Below are 14,508 nucleotides of genomic sequence, written 5' to 3' on the forward strand. Positions count from 1 at the left end.
ACAGCTAAACTTGTTAGCCTGTGACTGGTGTGAAGTAACACCACATCCCAAACATGAGCCTTTGCTGTTGTCCACCAGGCTGTCAGGCTCAATAATGCAAATGTCCCAGACTTCGCTTCTGCAGGCATTGCAGCTGCAGAGGAGGCAAACGCTCCTTCCCTTTCCTGTGGCTGCAGGGACTTCAGGAAAGGGACCTTATAGAGCACCATTCTGCATCATAGCTTCTATGCAGGCTCCTGTGTAAACAGAGAGGGGGCTGCCTCATGGAGAGGGGTGAGGGCAGCAGGAGATAAAGAGCATTTTGAGATAATCATTTGTTTATTTAACTGGTGTACTTATAAAAAATGCCAGAATGAGAAAAATGAGCACCTGTGGTAATAATCCAAAAAGAGGAAAAAGAAAAAAGATATGATCCAAACTACAGGAAAGAATGACAGGAGAAGAAATAAAATGTGCATCTCTAAACTACCTGTATTTCAACCTTGAAATGAGTACATCTTTTAAAAGCTCTTTGAAAACACTTCCCTCTTCCTTTTGTCTCCTTTCTTTAAAAGGCATTTTCTCTTCTAACTCCCTTTGGGAAACTTCTTATAAATGAGGATTTGCATCTCAAGGGATTACTCTGGTTAAGAAAGTGTTTTATTAAAAAAATATATGTTTGCCACAGAATGCTGAGCGATATAATTAGCTGGTCCCGTCTGTTTTATTTTAAAAGGCTGTATGGCCAAGTTCTAATTAAACATATTCTCAGGACATTTGAAATGTGAAGGTGCCTTAGAAATGGGCCCTAAGATGAAGGAAGCAAAGGCTTAGAGGGTCTAAGCCAGAAGCAGGACCTCTGGCCACAGGGCACCAGGCAGTGCAGCCTCATTTGTGTTTCTGCAGATCCACAATCCTGTTCCATCTGTGGCTAAGATGCTACCCTGTGTTCTTGGAGGTCACACATGAAATGAGCCGATCTTTTGTTCCATATATGACAATGCAGTAACGCTGAAAGAGTCCTGCCCTGGGATTTTAGGAAGAAGGTTATAAAACAGGTTATCATCTCTGAAGAAAAAATGGTTAAGGTCCCTGCCATTTGAATGTACTCCTTTTTCTTAGCTTTTGTTATGTAGCTTAAGAAACATTCCAAAGGATCATGCTTCATTTTACTTTGTCTATGCAGGAATCATGCTTTTGATTATACTCTATGAAAGCCAGGTTGCTTTGACCAAAAGTGGCAGTGCTGTGGCCTCATTTGTGAAATGCGTGGGATGATGATTACCTGTGTGTCCCTGGAAGAAGCAAGTACAGACTCTGTCCCTGTTCCAAAGGATCTTCTGGGAGACCATAGGCCTTAAGGTTTTAGACATTCCTCCTCCCAGTTCTCCCACCTAGGCACCTGGCCAGGCACCGTCACTCTTCCATACCTATTAGAGAACTTCCATATTCATTAGAGCCTCCTTAGAAGCAGTCAGAGTTCCCTGTTCATTTCTGATGTGCATACACAATGGGATAATTACTTAGAAAACCATTCGGCATTTTCAGGTTTTTTTTTTTTTTTTTTTTTTTGGCGGAGGGGCTTGGGATTGAACCAGAGCCCCTTGCACTGAGCTACATCCCCAGCCCTTTTTAATTTTATTAAAAAGGTACTAACTGGATGACAGCTTAGCTTGTTGGCAGCTTCTTATAAAATTAAACTTCTTCCTCCACACAGTTCAGCAATCACACTTCTACATCAAGAGACCTAAGACTAATGAAAAGTTATGTCCACATAAACCTGAATGAGCATATACACAGCAACTTTATTCACAATTGCCTCAAACCAGAAATGAGTCGATTATCCTCCAATTGATATGAAAGGGTCAACAGCCTGTGGTATATCCACACAAAGGAATATTTTTCAACAATAAGACAAAACTTACGGATATGCTCAACAACCTTGATAAAATCCCCAGTGCATTATACTACATGGTAGAAGCCTGACTCAGGCTCCATATTGTTACATATTCCATCCATGCTCCATTCTGAAAAAGGCAAAACTATAGGAAAGAAACAGGCAATGAAAGAATAATCAGTGGTTCAGTGGTTTCTCTGAGGGCAGGGTCAGAGTTTAGGGCAGGTGGTGGATAGCTGGGTGATAAAAGGTCAGCACAAAGGAAGAGGGTGGGAGGGTGAAAGGTAGGTAATGGATTGTCCCAACTCTTCTTACTCATAGGTTAAGGCCTGGATCATCCCAACTCTTGATCACAGCAGTAAATACACAACTTTATGACTTGTCTTAAATAGAAGAGTAAATTTTACCTTATGCAAATTTAAAATTTAAATTAGAAAAAAAATACCTCCAGGCTTGGGAGTAAATGTGGTTGTTGTTTGGGGCTGAGCTCTGTACTCATCCCCTTCCCATGTTCACGCTATCCTGCAGGGATGTTCAGCAGGACTGTCAGGACCTTGCAGTATCCAGTGATGGCTAGTGCTCCACAGAAGTGGTCGCAAAAAACTGAAGAAGTACCTAGAGTCCGTGGATTAGTGAAAAGTTTTATTTATTTGTTCATTCATTAATTTGTTTTTACTCTCTTCCCTTTTGGAGTTAGACAGAGAAGCAAGGAGTCTTGCTCACCTCTTGAAATCGTGAGCATACATACCTTTGCTATAAAATGATGGTCCAAGGATAAAAACATTAGCATCTTGTTGATAGAACTATACCAAGAGATTACCACAGGACAATTTCTTTATGCCAGTGTGAGTAGGGATCATATATTTTGCAGGCTAAATCACTCTAGAAAATATAATCAAAGATCCCACTGAAATATTTCTGACATGTCCATCATCTCAAACAACTGGCCAATAAAGAACTTCAGTGAAATAATATGAAGTATGTATTTGGTGGGAAAAAAGGACTTGAACAGACACCTCACAAATACGGAAAGCCAAATGACCCCAAACATATAAAGTGGTACTCAAACTCATTACTGACCATGGAAATCAAGTTAAACACAGAGAAATCATAACTACAACCAAGATAAGAAGAATATTAAAAAGAAGAAGAAACATAGCTAACAATACTATGCAAGTTGTCAAGGATGCAAAATAAAGGGAAGGTTTAAAATGAACATAATTCCCCAGGTTTTGATAGTGCACATCTGAAATCTCAGCACTCTGGGAGGCTGTGGCAGGATGATATCACATTTCAGCACATTACAGCCTAACCTGGGTAATTTAGCAAATTAGTAAATTAGCAAGACCTAGCAAGACCCTGTCTCAAAATAAGAAACAAAATAAAACAAGACAAAAGGCTTGGAATGTAGCTCAGTGTGAAGACCCTGGGTTCAATCTCCAGTGCTACCAAAAATAAAAGACACACTCACTTTAGGAAACAACACATTTCAGCACATCATAGCTATGCATCTTCTATGCCCAAGCAATCCCACCCTAGATATGTATGACAGAGGTTATCACCCACATGTGCATTGGTGCAGAGGCACAAGTAATCACAAAGGCATGTTGTAGTAGCCCAAGGAGTGCAAAAAAACCCAGTAAATTGAGATACATTTGTAGTGCAGTTTTGAATTTGCACTACATTTGCACTACACATATCTACAGAATTAAGAATCACACATAGGGGCTGGGGATTTAGCTCAGCGCCATAAGCACCTGTCTTGCAAGCAGGCAGTCGTGAGTTCGATCCCTAGTACCGATAAAAATGATAAAGACCAAAAAAAAAAAAAAAAAAAAAAAAGAATCACACATAATGCTGCATAAAAACAAGACACAAAGTATTCATTCAATATTATTTATTTGGAACACGCACAGGAATGCATCCCTAAGTGATAAAACTACACAATAAGACAAGAAAGTGAGCACTCCAAAATTAAGGCTCAAGGTGGTCTCCAGGAGTGAGAGTTGGGGTTGGGATTGGGAGATGTCAGGGAAATTTCAGGTGACTGAGTGCTGATTTTGCATGTGCTGATCCTTTAATTACTATAAACCATGCTTATATGATTTGCTCATTCTTCTACATTTCTGAATGACAGGAAGTCAGAAGTCAAATCCCAAGGATAAGCAGACCAGTGTGGAGCCAGGAATATCCAGTGAATGAATATAGGTGATAAATCCTAGAGGCTTTTTCCCAAAGAGAGATTATCCAGATGGTTCTATATTATCGTAGAAGCTTTGCTTCCCTCAACTACCATTTTCTACAGCCAGAGACCTTGTAAAGGTGTTTGCTTTTAAGTAAAAGTTATATCCTTTTAAAAGTATCAATTTTCTCTCTCAAGAGTAATGAATGTTAATCGTATAGAGTGCCCTCACTGATTTATTACGCAGTTTAGATCAGATGCTCCCTATTTGCCTGGAGATCTATCATCTAAAAACTCAATCATTCAAGCAAGAATTCCAGGCAACCACATTCGATATCTATTGAATAAGTAAAACACATACCTTAGAGTCTTGGCATGAACTTCATGCAGGTTTCCTTTCAGAAAACTTTTTCATGTTCTCATTTGAGCCCAGTAGCTCCATTTTCATTTTAAATGTAAATGTAACATCCTCAGACATCTGTTTCCCAGACTACATCAGCTTGCAAAGGTAAAAGTGAAGGGGAATGGGCTGCTAGGAGCACTGACAGTTAAGAAACTGACACCATGAAATAGAGAGACAAAAAACCCCTCAACGTCCCTGGGCTTCTGTAGGCATTTATGGTAAGGACAGCAAGAAAATGTTGTCAGACATTGACTAGTCCCTTTCTTAAAAAGTTAGGAACATGTCTAGCACATAATAAATGATGCCATCAAATGTTTAGTGAAACCTATTCAAAAAATTGAATTTTGTATCTTTTTTCTACAAAGAAATCATTTTGAAGGTTAGAAATGTTAATCTAAATTCAACTCCGTGAGTACTCATGTGCATAGATACCAATATAAGCGCATGTACACAACTGTATGTACGCACACATAGATGTGCACAGCAAAATACTCATCTCCAGTACATGAGTGTATGTGTGCTTGGATTCCATTAAAGAGTTTGGGATTTGGATAGAATTCACCCTGATCGCTGAACAATTACAGAGGAGCTGCATCCTCAGAACAAAACGACCTTTTCATCAAGTTACAAAACAGTAAAGGTTAAAGAATGTTTGAAAGGAAGTTAATACTTTTAGAACATTGGGGATATTTCCATCCTCTCAAGTACTTGACTTTTTAAAAAATGAGAGAAAAGTGCAGATGGTCTTCAGAAGCTTATTGCAGGGACCTGTGTGACATGTTTGTCTGGCCTGCTTCTGCTCAAAACCATGAATGAACTCATCTCCTTAGGAAGAAAAAGGAACTGGGCCAGTGAGCGGCAGCGCCCAGGAGGGAGCTCACTGGAGGAACGCTAAGCAGGCTGGGTCCTAATTGCAATTTAAAGTCACATTTCTTTCTCTCACTAGTAGCAATGGCAAAGAGAGCAAATCAATGAGAGTGTCAGATTTTCCCAGTTTCTATTTTCCATCTGACCTGGATGCTGCAAATTCCAGTCGCTACTAACAGGGAAAATAGAAATATCAGTGTGGCTCCTTACCATACCCCTTCCTCTAATGAGCTCACAGAAAGGTCTGGAGGAAGTCGCTTTGTCAGCCCTGCAAACTCCTGCTCTTCCAGGAAGCTAGGAGTCTGTCCTGTTTTTGGTAACTATTTCTCTGTCTGTCTGTCTGTCTGTCTGTCTGTCTCTTTCTCTCTGTTTTGCTCCATTTCATCAATTTGCCTACATGTTAAGGTATATCCAAACCCCCTTCATTCATAATCCTATGCTTTATAGGAGTTCTGATTCTCTGGCTGTGCTGCGCCCACTGGCTTTAGGGTTCACAATTTATTGTACCCTGTGTACTAAACTCTTCATCAAGGCATTGACATACATCATCCCAAGCAAAAATCCTGGGTAAGCATTCCAGGCAAGCTTCATTTCAGCAAGGCTTTGGGAAGTGATTCTCTCACTATTGTGATTCTCTCACAGGCACATAGTTCATAGTACCAGTGCCTCTTTCCAATCGTGGCCTGATCCTCAAAGTTCCTAGCACCTAGCATGTAGACAAAAGTTTTCAAAGGGGATCTCCAATTTTGATAGACTGCTTCCTTCTCAAGTGTCTACTAGGCACTTCAGATAGAGAGGCCTGTCCTAGAGGAGACCAGGTTCAAAGTTCAGGGGTGACTTGCTTGGTGAGTAACAGGCCACGGACCCAGATCCTTCATCACCACAATGAGAGCTGCAGTCCTCTGCAATATACAACAGCACATTTGTGAATGGGCTGCTTGTTGGTATTTACCTTCTAAGAGAAACTATTTTTTCCCCTCTTTGCTACATGCCTCATTTATCCTCTCATTCATTGTTCAGTTGAGATAAGCTAAGTTCTGGGTTGGATAGCCAGTGCTTAACTTCTCAACTTTCCCCCCTTTCCAATGAGAGAGAGAGAGAGAGAGAGAGATTTGATTTGATTTGATTTGATTTTGATTTCTGGACTTGTCTGGCAAGATTGACTCCATGATAGATTTTACTGCTGGAAGGTAACTCTGGTTCATTTGCAAGCCTCATCTTCCCCAGATGAGGCTTGATTAGATTGACTTAGCTAGACCAGGAGAGCTTACTCCCTTCACAGGCCTTTTCCCTGTTGGAGCCTTACTTCCAGGTAAGTCCACTGCAAATGAAGAGTATATGGGGAAGCAGAGAGGTCATTTTTGTGCCAGAGTCTACCTCTACTAACAGGTGTTTGCCTAGTGTATTCCTACCATGCCTAGGGTTAAAGCCCTTTCTCTTTAGCCAATATACTCCTAAAAACTTCAGATTATGCAAAAGGCTTCTTATGAATTAGCCCAATAACTGGTCAGTTTACTGGGAGTTACTGATGATACATACCTGCAAGGTATAGGTTAAAATTCACTCTCTTCCAAATGTGCATTTACAAACAGTTATTGAAACATCCTGGGGCCATGTCATGTGAGGCTCCTACACCTAGGGACTCTTGATTAAGGAGCAGGGAGGACAGTTGTAGACGACTGGCTTGCACTGAGCTAATCTGGGAGATAAATGCCTAGAGAAAAGTCACACACACACCCTGTAGATCCTTTCATCTGGAAAGAGAGGTGGGGGTCAAGTTCTCTCCAAGACAGTTAGATGAGTCTTGACTCCTGTTGAGATGAAGAACAAGGCCCTCACTCCACAGCAGGTGAAGAAAGCCACACTTCTAAGGATCACTTTAATAAGAAACCTGGGATGGGCGATGAGTTGGGAGGAAGAGACACTGAGCAGATAAAAAATGTTCCTGGGTTCCTTTGCAAAAGTCCCAGCTAAGTCAGGATCCCCAGGGGGAGCAAAGCCAGAAGGCCAGTTCTTCAGGTGTCTGTGTAGTCAAGTGCTCCCGAGCAAACAAAACCAGCACCATCCCAGAGTCAGTCCCTTGACATGCTATTGCACACTCTTTCCAGCTGGCCTTTGACATGCTAATCAGTACCATGCATAAGCCTCTTCTTGCATGGTCAAAGGAGCTACTTTGAAGCCTGGGTTCTTCCTCCAGGGAAGGTTCTTCCTCCATTTGCCTAGCAGGGAAGTTCTGCCTGCTGAGGGCCAGGGCCAACCTCCTGGTCTTGCCTATACAGGCTGTTCCCAGGGACCAAGTGCCCATAGCTGAGCCACATTTGCAGCTCTGGGTCTGGTAAAGCCCCTGGGGAGTCCCAAGTCAGTGTCCAGCTGGGCTGCATGGCCTCTTGCTTAGATCTGATCAGTACTTCCAATATCTGAGGGACTTTGGAGAGATCTGTTGTGATCTGGGGTAGGAAAGGATCTTTTCTTGCCAGTAAGTCAGTGCAGGAATCCCACTATTTTAACTTAAATGCTAGGTTTGTTAAGAGAGGCTAGAGAAAGGCAGTGGGGCAGGGGTTAGAGTCTTTCCTAAACCCTCTGTGTCACCTCCTGCTTCTGCAACTTATCGACAGGTTCAAGTGGAAGACACACGCACAAACCCTACAACACACCTATGCCACTAGCTCAGCCCAAAAGCCTCCTAGAGGCCCAGAGCACCCCAACCCACCTCCTTTCAGACCAAGCCTAAACCGCCTCTCTCCCCCTACCTCCACTTGTACCTTGGGCCCGAGCTGCCGCCCGCGTTGTCCCGCCTCTAGAGGGCGCTGATGGAGAGGTAGTAGGCCAGCTCCTGCCAACTGCTCCAAGGGGGACCCCAGGGACTCCACCCCATCCCCTGCGGGCTAATTTAAATATTTCAATGGCTGCCGCCAGTCTGGTCAATTTATCATGCAAATGTGGGTGCCCTCCGCGCCAGAGAGGAGCCACCGCCCGCGCTGGAGAGCGGCGCCCGATTGGTGGCCGAGACAGCGGCATTTGTAATATTTTTCTTTGGGCATTAGAGTCATTTACCAATGCCATCACAGCAACTCCAGGCACTGAATCACAAGCCACTTAAAGGGTTTTATTGGCAGTTTTGAAACTTCTTATCATGTTCTTTTATTTTAAACCAAGTGTCAATTTATTTCTGACCTTCCTCTCCAGCACCCCCCCCCCAAGCTGTTGCAACTACAAATTACTTGGTTCCCGCACTACTCTTGCATATGTTACCACCCCTGCCTTGTTTTAGGAAGGACTCCAGCGCTTTGGAGATAGCACTTGATGGGGCTTAAGAGAATTATCTTTGAGAATTCTTAGGAACATGGAGGAATCCGTAGTGGGCAGAACCGAAGACGAAAGCAGAAAGGAGGAAGAAAGAAAGAAAATGTAAGAGATGGAGGAAAAAAAGACATGGCAGGCAGAGGAAGAGAGAAAGCAGAATCCAGGGTTTTTCTGCAGAAGGGGTGAACGTTATAGCTCTCAAGTCAGAGACTACTTGTAAGCCACCTAATCTGACCCCTAGGGACGTCTCTTCCAAACAACCCTGGCTCTGCTATTGTCCAAATACAAGACATACTCATTATGTTTCAAGAAATAAAAACGTGAAAGAACGATGCCTCTTGTTCCTCTTTTCTCGTACCTGCCCTGCTGAGAGTTATCTTAGGTCCTCCTCGTTTGGAAATTTGGGAACACACACAAAATCATAATGCAAAAGACAGACAAGAAGAGCGATACAGGAAAACACGGGAAACGAGATTGTTCCTGGTCTTGCAAATTCCCTGGCCGGTTAAGAGGTCACCGGGCATAGAAAACTGGGTTGTCTAGTCTGCGGAGAAGACAGGGTGGTTTGATTTCTGGAATCGCCCCTTCCTCCGGGATTGCTGCATTCGAAGAGCCGGGGTTCAGCCTAGAGGCGGGTTGCACACGCTGTGATTCACATGCCCGCTGGTGCCGGGCAGCTCCCGCAGCCGCGCGAGCAGAGGTGGTGGGCACCTCTGCGTTCCCACTAGCGAGGAAATACTCGTTCTCAGCCAGGGGTGAGTTCCCTCAGGACGCAGCTATCTGATCTGTGGGTTTGGTTCGTTTGCTTATAACTCTGCCTAACTCGTTTCTAAAAATCCATTTCACCCAGGACGTGGTGAAGGGGCACGCAACGTTGTAGCGAGGAATTCCGAAAATTCTGCCCGCAACCCAAGCCTACACGTGAGACTCGAGAAAAGAGCGTTTCGCTGGTAATTGCGCCCTTCAAAATGCAGTTTAATGTGCATCCGCCCTCTTTAGACCGAAATACAAAGGCTTTTATTTTATTGACTCTTCTTCCTACTAAAAAGAAAGTTTTTTGAAAGTTCACTAAATGGTAGAACGAAAGAGCATTAAGGAAGAAAAAGAGACATTCGAAGACGCGCAAAGGAGCGTACACGGAAGTGGGGGTGCGATGCAGGGGGAAAGTGACCGCCAGCCCCAGCCTTGAGAAACCCACGAACTCAGCCGCTGCACGAACCCAAGCCGAGGAGGGGTATCCCGGAAGACCCGGCTCTCCACCATCCCCACTCCAGCCTTAGTTCTGCTCCCTCCCTCCGTTTGGCGTATAGTTTAGCTTTTAGGTTTCATCCCCTCCTTTCCCCAAGACATTTGTAACTGCTTGGAAATCCAGAATAGAGGAGAGGCGTGATGGAACTACGTGGAGGTGACCCGTGAGTAAGCCCTGGCTTCCTTGGAGTCTAGACTCCATCCGATTCTGCCCAAAGTTCTGGGGCACCCAAGAGTCAAGTTATGCTCACTTAGGAGATCCTCGTAGACTGGGAGCCACTTCCACTTTGCTCTGCCCGAACCCCCAGGACCATCAGTATCAAAGCTGCCCAGAAAAACCTTAGGCTTTTTTTGCTTTTGAGCCAAGAGCTCATGGTGAAAAATCCCTGGAGTGCTTTGGGCCGATTGGGTTCAGTTGGGCTCCATATTTCCAGAAATTCACAAAGTAGCAAGATCCAATCTGGAGGTGTGTGTTGGGAGCCTGTGAGCAAGGGGGTGTACCTGTGTTGGGATGGGGGAGGCGCTTCACATCTCCAAAGCCAGTTCTTGACCTTGCTGCACAGAAGTCCTCTACTTTTCTTCTTCGAAGACTGCCCCCCTCCCCAGTCACATCCGGGCGCCCCTGACTAGCTGCCCAGAGGCCCCACAGAAGTGGCATTAATATACTGCTCCGATTTTCGAAGGTTTATTTCACGTCAAAACTGTAAAAGTTCTTGGGAGAATTTACAGACAAAACATCTGGTCCGTTAAAACAAAGCTACTGGAAAAAGAGAAACAAACTTTGCTGCTGTGCAAATGCACTTTTAGCAAACAATTTACCGCCTGGTGAGGGCCTGGCCCTGAGATCTGAATCCTTTGGTTTTGGCAGGAGCTGAGGTCCCTGGTAGGGTGGCCTTAGATGCAGTTGGAGATGTGCATGCAAGTGGCAGCAGTATCTCTGCACCCCAGGACACTTTCTCCTCACTGCCTAGCCTACAAGGCAGTGCATAGGAGAGAGGAGAGACCCACCCAAGAGCAGAGCCCGTGATCCAGGGCAGCTCAGGCTGGAGGGCATTTGGTGCCATCTCTCCTGGCACTGCCAGGCCCTGGGATCTCAAACAGCTCCCATCCTCGACAGATGTTCACACACCTTCAAATCTGATGTTCTTCCAGAGTTTAATCCCAACCTGCCTGTTTTTCCAGGTGACACAGGACTCCTTTTGAGTACCAGGATCCCTTCTCCTGGATCAGAGATTAGGCCCTGCAGAGCTTACACTGGCACCTGGCCTAAAAATGCCATTGCCCAGTACACCTTCTTGTCCTTAAGTTATTTTCCTCAGTAGCTACCCCAGTGAAGACACACCTCAGCCTTCCTTGGATGTGGAGGGCCCACTGCACTCAGTGGTCGTCTTGACAGCAACTCTTGGTTGCTTCCTGGCAGTGGCCCAGCTGCTCCTTCCCAGAACACATGTCGTGACCCTGGCGTGGTGAGGGGGCTAGGCCAGTCAGTGCTCCTCTGCTGTACACCTGTTTGGAATCATGCCTGCATTTTTTTTTAAATTTTTGGACTCTTCCAGGAGGAAGGGTATCCAGATTAGTCAAGATCAGAAATGCCTTGAGATGTCTTTCACCTATTAGAGGCAGGCCCCAGGGAGAATAGGGTCTGGACACCTTGAGTTCTGAAAGCTGGAGTCAAATTTCTCACTCATGACCTAGGTAAACCACCTTAGGAGTGTTTCTAAAGAATATAGATCAGTTCCCCACTGTGGAGGAATGGCCAGCTTCCTTTAGGCCAGATATAATCCTGGGGGGCTGGTCAGGGTTGTTTGCAGAGCCCCTGGGCACAATCTGCATCCTCAAGAGTGACCTCCTAGTTTTTGAGGTAAGCCACTGGTTTCCCCATATGTGTACTTTGGTAAGTCTTTTCATTGCTTTTCAGCCCAGTTTTCTTCTATTTTTAGTGTATTTTTTTTATTTCCCTGAAAACCATGCCACTTTCCAGAGGTAGGGGCATATGGCTTAGACATTGACTCAAGTGGCTAAGTTACCCGATGCTTGCAAGGGGCAGAAGCCTGAATAGTTTTTCAAAGCTTTCTATAACCATTTGAAGAGTAGGGTAAAAAGACTGCTACATAGTGTACCTTCTACACAATCTTAGCTCCTCTGTTGGCCAGGGGCTTTTCTGCCTTACTAGTGTACCCTGAAGATAGCTACATCTGGGTGTGGCGTGTGGCACAAGGAGTCTGCACTTGATAGTGCAGGCAGGCAGATTCTCCTTCCTGAAGGACACCCAGTCAACCCTGCCAAAGCTTTCCCTGGCTTCTTCAGACGGGAGCAGAAGACCCTGGCACTCATCCTCAGAAGGTAGCTTTCCCCCCTTCTCAAGAAAGTGGATGTGAACACATGTGCAGTTTCACCCTCTTGTGTAGTCACCTCTGAGGGGCAGAATTTATCCAGCAGCCAGGCAGACATATAGAGTAAGAACGAAGTAAGGTAAAATGCCAGGTAAGACCTACAGCCTCCCCAAGATGTCCTAGGAGCACGTCTGCCCCACACTCAGGACACTCTTTTGCAGAACTTCTTGGGAGGAGGACCTGAAGGCCCTTTGGGCAGAGCACATTGGTCAGGGATACATGTGATTATATTTACCCTCTGGACAACTGAGGAGAGAACGGGGAGCAAGAGTAGAGAGCCCATAGCAGGGAGAACACGAAAAGGCAGCCAAGGTCAGCATTCTGGGAAAACAGGCGCCAGCAACTAAGTGCAAAGCTCTGGTTTCCCAAATACAGGGCCCTTTCTCCCTCTGTAAATAACATATGATACAGGCTTACTGCCATCCGGACACCATTTCTCCCTAAATCAATCCCCTGAGTTTTCACTTGGATCTGTGTTTCCTTCCTTTCTCCAGCTTAGGGTCAGGCCTGGTGGAGCAGCAGCCAGGTAGGTGAAGTAAAGTTTTAATCTTGAACGTTTCTGGCTAAGACCTGCCATGCTATTTCAGTCACCCAGGTGAAATGCCCAAGTGAAATGGGCTGAAGCCTCGGTATCCAGATATCTTCTAGATCTGTACTGTGGCTAGAAAAGATTTGGAAATTTCTTGTTCTTTCTCTTCTAACCACACCCAACCCGCAGAAAATGGGCAGAGAATTATTGGGATTCAATGGGTGATGCTGCTGCTTTTCATCTGTCCCATCCCTAGAACGGCCTAAAAAAACTCTTCATCTGGTGGGGATCTCTAAACCAAGGAGGAGGGCGAATATATGTGGCTAAAAGATCACAGTAGAAGACAGGGATCCAGGCTGTACCAAGTCAGCCAGATCCCAGTGTCAAGATAGCCAAATCCCAGTCTGTGTTCGGGACAGGCTGTGCAGAGCGCTGGTGTGCACCCCGTTATGGCCGGTGTTGTGCTTGACGCTGTCGCCCAATGTGAGGTCCATTGACACTGATGGATACGTCAATGGCGGGACGGACAGATGTTAGGATCGCGCAGCGCACCGCACCTGAGCGGGGGAGGGAGAGACACCGATCAAGAGGCTGCAGCAGTAGGCGATGTGGAGACCCGAGCTTCGGCAGCCGTCCACAGGGGCAGAGAGCGGAGGGTACAGAGGTTGGAAGAACAGCAAAGGGAAGGAAAGGCGGAGGGAAGCACCATCAGAGCAAACTCCCTGTTTTCGGTACGCAGTGCCCGATGCTGTGCATACACGCCGCAGCCCGCGCGCATAAGTGGGCACCGCGGCTTCCAGGGTGAGCCTGGGGCCGGTGGGAGCTGATCTCGCGCGGAGCCGACCCTCCTCCTGGCGAGAGGAGCCCGGCTCAGCCACCAGAACCGTAAGGCGCCGGCGGCGTTTGCCGACTCACCGTTCCCTCGCTCGCAAGAAGCGTTTCACGCCCCACGGCCGCGTCTCCGGGGCCTGGAGGGGCCGCCGTTCTGGCCTTTGCGGCCACAGGCACCAAGCGCGCATGGCGTCCCACCCACGAGCACGCCACACACCGCCAGCACCAGAGTCCAGCCGCCACCCGCCTCGGGCTCCCGGCCCCGCCCGGGGTCCGCACCCCGCAACTCCAAGCGCTCCTGCGCGCGCCAAGGCGCTGGAGGCAGTTTTATAGCTGGGGAAGCCGAAGGCGGCGGCGGCGGCGGCACATCTGCATTCAGGGAGGCGTCTGGACCAAGCCCAAGCCTGCAGGCTGGGGGCGAGCGGAGACTTTTGATCTTACCGTCAGGGTGAGATCACGGTCTCCTAGTCTACAAGAAAAGAAAGCATGCTGTGAACTTTTAAAACAAACTTACAAAAACAATCACAAAGAAAACATTAAAAGGAGAAAGGGTGGGAGGAAAAGATTAAAAAAGAAAGAAACAAAAAAAAAAAAAAGAAGAAAGAAAAGAAAAGGAAAGGAGGCCGGGATTGCAGCTCCGGGAGCGCACAGGCAGCCAGTCCCGGGGCGCGGGGCTCCAGCCCTCGCTGGGACTGTGGGTTTCCAGGCCCGCGCGAGCGTCGGGGCCCTGGCAAGGCGCGCCCCTGCGTAGTGCTGCCCGAGAGACAGCGGGCTCGGAGGCCGCCCCCGCGTCCCCACCACCAGCGCCCGGCAGCGCCCGGAGCCGGCCCAGCCGAGGCCGCCCCATTCCCGGCCCAAGAGCTGGCCCAGGGAGAC

General features: G+C 46.6%; 1 long non-coding RNA gene across 2 annotated transcripts in view; it reads right to left on the bottom strand.

The window, feature by feature from the left end:
- Positions 1–14,206, bottom strand: part of LOC106026956 (uncharacterized) — a 98,234-nt gene extending 84,028 nt beyond the window's left edge. The window contains exon 1 of one of the 2 annotated variants that reach the window (XR_010048777.1): positions 14,074–14,206. This is a non-coding gene — a long non-coding RNA (uncharacterized LOC106026956). Of the gene's footprint in view, positions 1–13,716; positions 13,846–14,073 lie in introns of those variants that run through there. The other variant, XR_010048776.1, reaches the window with a different exon arrangement.
- Between the last annotated feature and the right edge of the window lie 302 nt (positions 14,207–14,508).

The sequence above is a fragment of the Cavia porcellus genome, unplaced genomic scaffold (genome assembly GCF_034190915.1).
Source record: "Cavia porcellus strain 051 isolate PalLab524CR breed Dunkin Hartley unplaced genomic scaffold, mCavPor4.1 scaffold_7, whole genome shotgun sequence".
Classification (NCBI taxonomy): domain Eukaryota; kingdom Metazoa; phylum Chordata; class Mammalia; order Rodentia; family Caviidae; genus Cavia; species Cavia porcellus.